Raw genomic sequence first — 12,540 nt, 5'->3', positions numbered from 1 at the left:
AAACCCTAACAACTCTGTACCCATTAAACAATAACTTCCTATCTCCCTCCCTGGCCCTTTGGTAACCCCCTGGCAACCACCATTTTACTTTCTGTCTCTACCTATTTGACTACCCTTCAAATAAGTGGAATCCTACAGTATTAATCCTTTTGTGACTGGTTTATTTCATTTAGCATAATGTCTTCAAGTTTCTTTTTTTTTTAAAGATTTTATTTATTTATTTGAGAGAGAGAATGAGAGAGAGAGAGCAGGAGAGGGGGGAGGGTCAGAGGGAGAAGCAGACTCCCTGCCGAGCAGGGAGCCCGATGCGGGACTCGATCCAGGGACTCCAGGATCATGACCCGAGCCGAAGGCAGTCGCCCAACCAACTGAGCCACCCAGGCGCCCCTTCAAGTTTCTTTTTTCTTAATTTTAATTTAAAAAAATTTTAAAAGATTTTATTTATTCATTAGAGAGAGAGAGAGAACAAGCAGGGGGAGAGGCAGAGGGAGAGGGAGAAGCAGGCTCCCCGCAGAGCAGGGAGCCTGATGTGGGACTTGATCCCAGGACCCTGAGACCATGACCTGAGCTGAAGGCAGATGCTTAACCATCTGAGCCACCCAGGTGCCCCTTTATGTTTTATTTTAAAAGATTTTATTTATTTATTTGAGAGAGTGTGAGTGAGAGAGAGAGCACGAGTGGGGGTGGACAGAAGGAGAGGGAGGAAGACTCCCTGCTGAGCAGGGAACCCATCTCGGGGCTTGATTCCAGGACCCTGGGATCATGACCCAAAGACAGACATTCAAATGACTGGGCCACCCAGGCACCCCGTCTTCAAGTTTCATCCATGTTGAAGCATGTATCAGAATTTTCTTCCTACTTATTTATTTAATTTCAATTTGAGTAGAGCTGACACACAATGTTACAAAAAAAACATGGAACACTCCACAAATTTGTGTATTATCCTTGCACAGGGACCCCGCTAATCTTCTCTATATTATTTCAATTTTATTTTTTTTAAAGATTTATTTGTAAAGATTTAATTTATTTATTTGAGAGGGAGTGTGAGCTCTCATAGAAGTGGGGCGGGGGAGAGGGAGAAGCAGACTCCCCACTGAGCATGGAGCCCGACTTGAGGCTCCATTCTGGGACCCTGAGATCATGACCTGAGCCGAAGTTAGACACTTAACTGACTGAGCCACCCAGGTGTCCCTAAAGATTTATTTGTATATTTGAGAGAGAGAGAGAGGCAGGGGCTGAGGGAGAAGGAGAGAGAGAATCTCAAGCAGAACCCCGAATGAGCTTAGAGCCTGACAGGGCCCAACCCATGACCCTGAGATCACCAATGGAGCCAAAATCAAGAGTCAGATGCCCAGTCGACTGAGCCACCCAGTTTGCCCCTTATTCCAATTTTAGTACAGGTGCTATCAAAGTCAGCATTTTCCTGTTTAAAGCTGAATTGTATTTCATTGTATGTATATACCTCATTTTATTTACCCATTCTTCTGTTTTTTTTTTTTTTAAGATTTTATTTATTTATTAGAGAGAGAGATACAGAGAGACCACAGGTTGAGGGGGGGAAGGGCAGAGGGAGAGAGAGAAACAGACTCCCCACTGAGCAGGGAGCCCTATGCGGAGCTCCATCCCAGGACCCTAGGGCCAAAGTCAGACGCTTAACCAACTGAGCCACCCAAGCGCCCCCATTCTTCTGTTGATAAACATCTGAGTTGCTGCCACATTTTGGCTATTGTGAATAATGCTGCTATGAATATGGGAGGGCAAATAGTTCTTTGTGTCACTGCTTTTAATTCTTTTTATACCCAGAAGTGGAATGGCTGGGTCATATGGTAATTCTTTTTTTTTTTTTTTTAAAGATTTTATTTATTTATTTGACAGACAGAGACACAGCGAGAGAGAGAGCACAAGCAGGGGGAGTGGGAGAGGGAGAAGCAGGCTTCCCGCCGACCAAGGAGCCCTATGCGGGGCTTGATCCCAGCACCCTGGGATCGTGACCTGAGCCGAAGGCAGACGCTGAATGACTGAGCCACCCAGGCACCCCTCATATGGTAATTCTATTTTTAATTTTTTGAAGAACTGCTGCATATGGCTATTCTTAATCCAAGAATCTGTGAGTTAAAAAGGCATGTTATCTGCTCCCCAGCCACCTAATGAGCACTGCTGTTCAAAAAGAGGTAGTACAGCAACAACAATGAAGAGGAAGTATAGGAGGTACATAGCAATCATTGGTTCATAGCATTTTTCTTTCTTTTTTTTTTTAAGTAATCTCTACACTCAATGTGGGGGCTCAAACTTAGAACCCTGAGATCAAAAGTTGCATGCTCTACTGACTGAGCCAGCCAGGCGCCCGTGGTTCATAGCACTTCTGAAGCCAAACTAGGCATGTGTTGCTAGATCCCCTTACTCTGAATGTTCCTTAATTGGGGCCTGCTCTGAGGAGTATTGCTAATTCACTGTTCTTTGAGGCTTTTCATTCCATTCTCAGGGATCTTGGCTCTACTTTCTGAAATATCCTAGTTTTCATAAAAATGCCCTGTGTTTGGGGTGCCTGAGTGCCTCAGTAGGTTAAGTGTCTGCCTTCGGCTCAGGTCATGATCCCAGGGTCCTGGGATCGAGCCCCGCATCGGGCTCCCTGCTCAGCGAGGAGCCTACTTCTCCCTCTCCCTCTGTTGCCCTCCCCCCTCATGTGCTCTCTCTCTCTCTGACAAATAAAATCTTTAAAAAAAAATAGCTTGTGTTTGTAGCTGAGCAGTTTCCTCAGCCTGCTTCTTCTTCTTTTTTTTTTTTTAGATTTTATTTAATTGACAGAGAGAGAGAGAGAGAGACAGCGTGAGGGGGAGCACAAGCAGGGGGAGAGAGAGAGGGAGAAGCAGGCTTCCCGCTGAGCAGGGAGCCCAATGTGGGACTTGATCCCAGGACCCCAGGATCATGACCTGAGCCGAAGGCAGTCACTTAACCAACTGAGCCACCCAGGCGCCCCTCTCAGCCTGCTTCTTACCCATGGGGACTTGGAGGCTTAGAGAGTTACTTGGAATTTGGACAATCTCAGTCTCTTTCAGTCTGAGCTGATAGAAGACCCTTAAAAAATGTTGTAGGCTTTCTTTTTTTTTTTTTTTTTTAAAGATTTTATTTATTTATTCAGGAGAGACAGAGAGAGAGAGAGAGAGAGGCAGAGGGAGAAGCAGGCTCCCAAGGAGCAGGGAGCCCGATGTGGGACTCGATCCCAGGACCCTGGGATCATGACCTGAGCCAAAGGCAGACGCTTAACCATCTGAGCCACCCAGGCGCCCCATGTTGTAGGCTTTCTATAGGTCAGATATATAGTCTACTCCGTGAGATAAAAGTCATATCCACAATTCTTTTCGAGATAGGCCCACCCTTTAGACTTGTTCATAGCTATTTTGAAATTAGGCCTCTTTGGGACCATGTCCTCAGGATTCCTGGAAGCCCTTTTGTCTAACGAAGAGTGTCTACCAGGTACCACCGTGAGTGTTTCTGAGGTTTTAGCAAAGGGTCGTAGAGCCAAACCCTCAATTTGATCTGTACCCTGAGGCCATTTCTTACTCTGAGAATCCATTGCTGCCTGGATCAGCTAGAGATGGGAAACAGATTTGTTTTCCAACATAAGCGAGTCCTGGATTTTCTGTTTCTTCTAAATTCCTCTTGTGGACTCTGGTTCCTTCTTTTCTCTCCTCCCTCTGGAAGCACTTTATCATGTGCGGCGCCGATTAACCAGCTGGGACTTCCCAACATTTGGCTTGGAAATCACTATAGCTAGATCCAGAAATTTATTAGCTGCATTTTCTATCTTTCGTGTTTCCACAGGTGACAGTCTTGCTAGTGGTTTTATTGCTGCATACCACAAATCATCCTTGCACTTTTCCATCTACACCAATGATTCCTTCACTGTTTTTCCAGCCTGAGCTCACAGTTTCCTCCTGCTTTTCCAGCTTCTTCCCATTGCCCGTCCCCAAACCAGATGCACGTCTGGTGGGTTTTGTTCTGGCTGCCCTTCACTCATGCTACCAGTAATGGTGTCAGCGAGAGTTCAGTCGGGGAAGCAGAGCCATCCAAAGCATGATGGAGAGAAGGCATTAGGAATTTGCGACATTACACAAGTGTGAGAAACCAGGGACGTGGAAGTCTGGGAGGGAGCTGAAGGATCAAAAGAGTCATTACCCAGTCTGCCTGCAGTTAGACACGTGGGAGCTGCAGAGGAATCTGAGAGGCCAACCACCACTCAGGCCCTGAAATGGGACCACAAAGGGAGAGCCCACAGACAGGTGTTTAGAAGCTGTTGTCTGTGAGTCTGCAACCGCACATCGGTCTGGGAGTGTCCCTGGGCTGCTATTGGTCTCAGGGCCCACAGTTGAGGAGATGATCTGTATGCAGAGGGAAGGAGCACAAGGACAAGCTGGCGCCTGCCAGACACCCCAGAGTCTGTCCTTCGCCTCATCCGACTTGAGACCTCCTGAAGATAATTGCTATTGTCTCATGTCTGCCTTGCAAATTTCGCTCAAGTGCCTCTTCTGGCCAGATCTAACTCGGAACACACAGAGAAGGGGATTCTGGGAACCGTACTTACCAAGTTGGTAAGAGCCCAACCCAGCACACACCGCATGCATTTTTCCATGCCTCCTGGGGAGATGGTACCACTTTACTGGGGTCTGTTGAGAGAGGTATAGAGGTACAGAGATGTAGGCATTTATGTGTGTGTGGGAGGTGGAACGAGGCGGGTGAAGGATAGTGCCATCATGGTTTTTGAGCGATTGGTCCGACTCTATTTTCTGTTGGAAAACAGAATCCAGCCTACTATTCCTGGTGTCTAAGAATTATCTATAGCTGTGGTTTCCAACACTCTATTCACATTAACCTCTAGGCCCACTGTCATCCGTCTCCATTAAAACTGATCTTATGAAGAATACTAATGACCTCCTTGGTGCTAAACCCAATGGACACTTTTTGGTTTTTATCATACTTAATTTGGGGGGGGGGAGGGGAGTATGAATTGTCAACCATTTCCTCCTTCATGTTCTTTCTTTCTCGGTTCTTAGGATGGATTATTCTTTTGAGATTTCTTTTGTTCTGTCCATCCCTTAAATATTTGTGTTAGGGTTATATGCAGGGCTCTCTACTACTCAGTGGGGGACTGGAGCAGGCTCTCAAGAACCAACTGGGTGCATCTCTTCATAGTTCCACGTTCAGTGATGATAAGTTGGTAGTTTGAAATTGACCACAGTGGGAGTATTTACACCACAGACATCAGCAAATGCTCCTATCATAGCTTCTCTTGCTGGAGAGCTGATTGGGAGACACTTGAATAGCAGCACATCACTGCTTTTAGATCGGCTCTTCACACTCTCCCTGGATAATCCACAGTTATAGTTTCAAGCACCATCTCTGTATTGATGACTATCACATCTTTCATCTCCAGTTAAGATCTGTCTTTAGGTTCAGCTTTTCAAATACCTTCTGGCTTTCCCTGACTGTTCCACAAGCGTATCATATTTCCCCTTAAAATAGCTCTTTTTTTTTTTCTTAAATTGTCTCAGTGAACGGCACTATCCTTGCCCTGTTTTTCACCCCTCATCTCCCCCCCCCTTATTCAAACAATTGTCAAATATTCATCCGATATGCTCAATTACTACTCCAAGTCTTTCTAAAATCCAGCTGCTTTTCTTGGTACCCATTGCAACAACCCTGCATCAGAGTTTCTCTTCCAGATTACTGCAACGACTTCCAAACTGACTTTCCTGCCTTTGGTCTTACCTCCTCCCAGTCTGTTCTCTGTTCTGCCGCCAAAATGAGCTTTCAGAAGTGCAGGTATGATCACGTGACTCCCTTGTTTAAAACCCGTCAGTGGCTTCCCACTGCTGTCAGGATAAAAGTCCACTTTAATTTACACGATGCACAAATTCTTTATGATAAGACCTTGCTTACCTTTTCAACCTCATGGCTTATTATGACTTCCCCAGACATTTTTTTTTAATTCTTTTTAAAAAATTTTATTTATTTATTTATGAGAGAGAGAGAGCACACAAGCAGGGGGAGCTGCAGAGGGAAAAGGAGAAGCAGGCTCCCCGCTGAGCAGGGAGCCTGGTGTGGGGCTCTATCCCAGGACCCTGGGACCATGACCTGAGCTGAAGGCAGGCTCTTAACTGACTGAGCCACCCAGGTGCCCCATTCCCAGACATTTTTCATTCCAGCCACTTCACACCAAGATTTTTCACCTCTGGGGCTTTTACTTTTTGTTTATTATTATTATTATTTTTAAGTAGGCTCCACACCCAGCATGGAGCCCAACTCCGGGCTTGAACTCACAACTCTGAGATCAAGACCTGAGCTGAGACAACAGTTGGATGCTTAACTGATGGAGCCACTCAGGCGCCCCCACCTCTGGGGTTTTTAATGCGCAGTGCTCTCTATTTGGACCACTCTTTCTCTCTGCTCTCATCTTCTCTGTTCACTCCCCTCATCCTTTAACTTAGAAATTGCCTCTTCTGTGTGGCAGAGACAATGCTATGTGTTCATCAAATCATTTCATTTTCTTTCTTGGGCCCAGGAAACCTGCATGACCCATCTCTCTTGCATCTAGGTGGGGCCATGTGGCTAGTCCTGGCTAATGGAATGTAAATGAAAGTTATGTGTGTTTTCCAGAAGCAAGTTGTTAAGTATCTGATGTGCCTTTCCCTTACACACCACCGTCCCCACCCCACCCCATCCCTGCCCTCTATGCCAGCTGGATGACACAGGGGCAGCCTTGAAGCTCTAAGTTTGTGTCATCACAACATGGAAGCTGCCCGGGTCCCTGAGACACCTTTGGAGGAAAGCACCAAGAAATCTGCCCGCGCCGAACAAAAAATATTTATTGTGTTCAATCACTGACATTTGAGGGTTATTTTACCAAGTAGCAATAAATGTCCTGATTAATGCAGTTTGGGAATCTGTTCCTACATCCCCTTTGAGACTTGGTCCAGTACTCCTCTATCTTTTCCCATAGCACTCTGCTTTTGATTCCTTATGGAGACTCTTTCTATGTAACCTAAATGCCGGTTTTCTTGTTTCTTTCTGGCAGCTGGCGGCTCTCGGAGGCCAGGGACTGTGTCTTGTTCATGGCTGCCTCGCACAGCATCCAGCACCACCATAACTGGTCTGCCATCTTGTTACGTCAATCCTTTCCTATCCCCTTTATTAATCAGTAGAGGCCTCATATTTGCATAAAGTGCAGAATCTCTTGACATTGTCCCCTCCTCCACCCAGTCATCTAAGAAGAATAAGGGCTTATTCAGTCCTAAGGGAGAAGTTCTGCTGTCAAGCATCAGGCAGAGAAACAGCTAGAGAATTGAATCGGTTCACCCCTGGGCTCTGGGTTAGCGTTGCTGCCCCTTAGATAACTGCTCTGTGATATCACTCTAGTCAAGGCCTGCCCCCCATTGCTATTCCTCCTCTGTGGCCTTCTAGGCCCTGATATGGGACCTGGCTCACCTGTGTGCAATTCTCCATCATATGTGTTCCTCTTTGAAGCCTTTGATGTTCTTTGTTCCTACCCCTTCTCAAGCCTTCAGAGTGGTTGCAGGGACATTGAATCTTACAGGGAAGGGGTCAGGATTTCATCACTTTCCTCCCAGGATGCTTCTTGGTCCCCATGCAAATTTACAGTGACCACCTCTGTGTACCAAACTTTGAGAGACAACTTGTTTCAGGCCACAAAAGGTCCTCTTGTCCTTTCTTCCAGAGCAGCAGGTGCCTATTCATCACGTATTTACATAACTACTAAAGGCCACTCATGGACCACCCTCACCCCCAACAAAGAGCAGATACATTCTAAATGACTTTCTCTGTTCAGCTAAACCAGCAGTTCTCAAACTTTTTGGTCTCAGGATCCATTTTTCCTCTTAAAAAGTATTGAACTTTGGGGTGCCTGGGGGGCTCAGTCGTTAAGGGTCTGCCTTGGGCTCAGGTCATGATCCCAGGGTCTTGGGATCGAGCCCCGCACTCGGCTCCCCGCTCCGCAGGAAGCCTGTGTCTCCTTCTCCCTCTCCCTGCTTGTGTTCCTGCTCTTGCTATCTCTCTCTCTGTCAAATAAATAAAATCTTAAAAAACAAAATTACTGAACTTTTATTTTGGGGCTTCTATTTATCTACATTTATAATATTAGAAATTAAAATAGAGAAACTTAAAAAATCTATTCATTAATTCATTTAAAAATAACAATAATAAACCCTATACTTGTTAATGCAAATAAGATGTATTTTATGAAAATAGCTATATTTTTCAAAATAAAAAGCTTTAGTGAGAAGAGTGATGTTGTTTCACATTTTTGTAAATATCTTTACTATCTGGCTTTACAGAAGACACTGGATTCTCATATTTGCTTCTGCATTCAATCTGTTGCCATAGGTAGTTTTGGTTGAAATACTTGGAAAATGAAGGAGTATTTTAGTAGCCTTTTTAGGTAATCACAGATATTATTCTTTGATATCACACCAAAACTTGACAAGTGGTAATTTCTTAAAATTTACTTGCAGTGTAGAATCGGAAATCCTATCATATCTATTGGTCTATTTTGCAGTTTGAATGGATCTTTTACCCATATATAACTGTCACATTGTGCATTGGTCATGTGGGAAATGCTGGTCCACTGAATTATGCTAATCTTTTGAATGTTGACACAATCCATTAGACAATATTAAAAGAATCACCTTAGTTATTTTCACCATTGATCTCGTCAGAATACCTTTAAGTATCAAGAAGCTGTTAAACTCACAGTGGCAGATACAAGTTTTCCAAAATTCTAATTTTCCCTTGAAAACTTACATTTTATCACTGGCAACCAACACTGTCAGTTGTTTTCCTTGAAGTGACAGGCTCACTTCATTTATGTTTGAGAAAATGTGCCAAATGCCCAAGTCAAAATAATCATAGTATGTCTGTCAGTTCTTTCAAGTAAAAATGGTGTTCCGTGAAAAAGCTGCTAGTTCAGCTCCAAACTCTAGCAATCACACAAGTGCTTTCCCGTGGGTCAACCATGCTACTTTGGTAGGCAGCAGAAATGTTTTATTTCCATTTTGTCACATAGAATATTAAAAAGATGCATAATTAGGGTTGAGATTTAATACAATTAATGATTTTAAGTAAAAGTGGCTTTATTTTTGGGGCACCTGGGTGACTCAGTCAGTTAAGTGTCTGCCTTTGGCTCAGGTCATGATCCCAGAGTTCTGGGATTGAGTCCTGTGTCGGGCTCCCTGCTCAGTGGGGAGTCTGCTTCTCCCTCTGCCCCTCCCCCAACTTGTGCTCTCTCTCAAATAAATAAATAAAATCTTTAAAAAAAAGTGGCTTTATTTTTATCCATCATTTGTCTATCATTTTTTTTTCTTGTGAATGTATGATAATAAAGAATACAGTGACTACCAGTACAGTTTGGTGCCACTGCCTTGATTGGTACTAGATGGCCAGCAGTTTTACCCACATTTGGTTTGTACCATCAATGCAAATGTAAGTAGTAGAAAAAGGCAAATGACATCTTAGTAGTGGTATGAAAATACCTTGACCTTTCAGATCCCCTGAAAAGATCTTGGGTCCCCCAAGATTTTCTGACCACACTTTAAGAACAGTTCTCCTTCTTCTTCCTTCTAATTAAACAAATCCACGAAAAGCATATTGAGGTATAGTTGATATACAATAAACTGCACATATGCTATTGGCTTCTTTCCCTAGGAAATATTCTTGAATTCTACCTTATCAGGCATGAAGCATATGGAAACACTTATTCTAGCCTAACCATGTATTCCCTGCCTCTGACTTGCAATTGGCTATTTCTCCAAGGAGACTTGCTTCCATTTAATGAGAGATGGTATTTAGAACAGAGAATCTGGGTGCAAGGCATGCTCATTGCCACTGGTTTAAGATTGCTTCTAGGTCTTTTGAGTGGTTAGAGCTGAGAGATATAACTCTCTCTCTCTCTAGATAGATAATGTGGGGGAGAACAAAAAAATTTTCCTTCTACCCTCTGAGTACTTGGCTGAGCCTCCTGTAATAAAAGAGAGATTGGGGATGCTTGGGCGGCTCAGTTGGTTAAGCGTCTGCCTTTGGCTCAGATCATGATCTCAGGGTCTTGGGATCAAGTCCCACATCAGGCTTCTTGCTCAGCAGGGAGCTCGCTTTTCCCTTTACCTGCTGCTCCCCCTGCTTGTGCGCTCTCTCTCTCCCTCTGACAAATAAATTAAAAAATCTTTAAAAGACAGATTAACAAGGGAAGAACAAAGAGAAGTTTATTAACATGTACACCTCCTATATAAGGGAGATGGCTAGGGAAAAATGAGTAACTCTCAGAGGTGGCTTAGAACTTCAGCTTAAATACCATCTTCACCTAAAGACAAAAGAAAGGTGTTGGGGAGACAAGTTATGGTGAAGTTGCCAGAAAAGCATGGTAAACAAGAATACAATTTGTTATGCAGATTTAAGTCAGTGCCTTCTTCATTGACAAGGGTCTAAAATTGTCTCCAGGATTAACTTTTGCCCTTCTTGGTAGAAAAGGAGAGAAGGGACACCTTTGTAAATGTATGTCTTGCTTTAAAGGGAGGTAGAGAGCTTTTCTTATATCTTCTTCTTCTTAATTGCTTTCAGCTCAAAATAATGTTTATGCCAAAGTGGCACATTTTGGGGTGGCACATTTTGTGACCCTTCAATAGATAGATTTTTAAAAAAATATTTTATTTATTCACTCGAGAGAGAGAGAGAGCATGAGTGGGGGAGGGGGAGAGGCAGAGGGAGAGGCAGAGGCAGAGGGAGAAGCAGACTCTCCACCAAGCAGGGAGACTGACACAGGGCTCAATCCCAGGACCCAGAGATCATGACCTGAACTGAAGGCTGATGCTTAACCATCTGAACCACCCAGGCACCCCAGATAGATAGATCTAAAAATCAAACTCATATTGGGGCGCCTGGGTGGCTCAGTCGTTAAGTGTCTGCCTTCGGCTCAGGTCATGATCCCAGGTCCTGGGATCGAGCCCCACATTGGGCTCCCTGCTCCGCAGGAAGCCTGCTTCTCCCTCTCCCACTCCTCTGCTTGTGTTCCTGCTCTCGCTATCTCTCTCTCTGTTAAATAAATAAATAAAATCTTTAAAAAAAAATCAAATTCATATTAATATTTCCAGTTCCAATTTAATAAGTTCAGGGTATTTATTTACTTCTTTTATGTTTCTGTCTCTTTTATGCTGAACATCTTGGTACCAAACAATAGTAATTAATTATTTATTTTCTTGACCTATAATATGTATAAAATAGTTTGTGAACGTTTTTCTATGATTATATTCATGTTCTCAATGAAGTATGAGGTAAGGTTATCAGCTGGGAGTGAAGGGAGAGCAAGGGTGTTGGAGGTGTGAGCACAGAGAAGAAGCTCTAAAGTAGTCCTTTTCAAGAATGGGTAAGGGACTAGGGTGTAGGATTGTCTGGCAGCTTTGATTCTCTATTTGAGGTTTGTGATCATAAATTTAATGTGACAACAATCAGCATGATTGTGTGACTTTCTGCAATTATGGAAGCCACTCATATGTAGTCATGGGATTGTACATAGGGATCTAATCAGGATTGGAATTTTCTAGGTAAATGCAAAGAAGAAAGAGATGGGCCAGGGGGTTAAGGGTATTTTCCTAGAAGTAGTGTTGGTTCACAGCATCTAAGATTAACAAGATGGAAGTAAGAACATGAAGGCAGTGATGAAAGTGAAAAAATGATTAGACCAAAGGATTACAGATCCCCATAAGATAAAACATAGCTAGAGCAGGGTGCCTGGGTGGCACAGTTGGTTAAGCGTCTGCCTCTTGGTTTTGGCTCAGGTGTGATCTCAGGGTCCTGAGATCGAGCCCCATGTCAGACTCCACACTGAGTGGGGAGTCTGCTAAAGTTTCTCTCCCTTCCCCCCCACTCTGCCCCTCCCCACCTCTCTCTCTCTTAAATAAATAAACAAATCTAAAAAAAGAAAAAAAAGCTAGAGCAGGGGCTCTAGAATTAGTAAGTTTGAAGGATAAAAATAAGAAGGGATGATCAAAGTGTGAGATGCTTTGAAAGCATGATTTTGAGGAGGAAAAAAGCTACACAGGTTAACATGTGACAGGGATTGAGAATTCAGCAGAAGTAGGACATTGGAGCAAGAGATGAGGAAAGGCCCGCCTAGGTGGCTCAGTCGGTTAAGCGGCTGCCTTTGGCTCAGGTCATGATCGTGGGGTCCTGGGATTGAGTCCCACATCAGGCTCCCTGCTCAGCGGGGATTCTGCTTCTTCCTCTCCTTCTGCTGCTCCCCCTGCTTGTGCTCTCTCTCTCTCTCTGACAAATGAAATCTTTTTTTTTAAATTTTATTATATTATGTTAGTCACCATACAATACATCATTGGTTTTTGATGTGGTGATCCATGATCCATTGTTTTCGTATAACACCCAGTGCTCCATGCAGTATGTGCCCTCCTTAATACCCATCACCGGGCTAACCAATTCCCCCTCCCCCCTCCCCTCTAAAACCCTGTTTGTTTCTCAGAGTCCATA

At 43.9% G+C, this 12,540-nt stretch overlaps 1 non-coding gene across 1 annotated transcript; it reads right to left on the bottom strand.

The window, feature by feature from the left end:
* Positions 1-908: 908 nt before the first annotated feature.
* Positions 909-1,014, bottom strand: LOC115939706 (U6 spliceosomal RNA). Its single transcript, XR_004074479.1, has one exon. It is a non-coding gene; the product is annotated as a U6 spliceosomal RNA (small nuclear RNA).
* Between the last annotated feature and the right edge of the window lie 11,526 nt (positions 1,015-12,540).

This window comes from Leptonychotes weddellii, chromosome 5 (genome assembly GCF_054177405.1).
Source record: "Leptonychotes weddellii isolate Sample4059 chromosome 5, ASM5417740v2, whole genome shotgun sequence".
In the NCBI taxonomy this organism is placed as follows: domain Eukaryota; kingdom Metazoa; phylum Chordata; class Mammalia; order Carnivora; family Phocidae; genus Leptonychotes; species Leptonychotes weddellii.
This window is presented reverse-complemented; position numbering and strand designations above follow the sequence as displayed.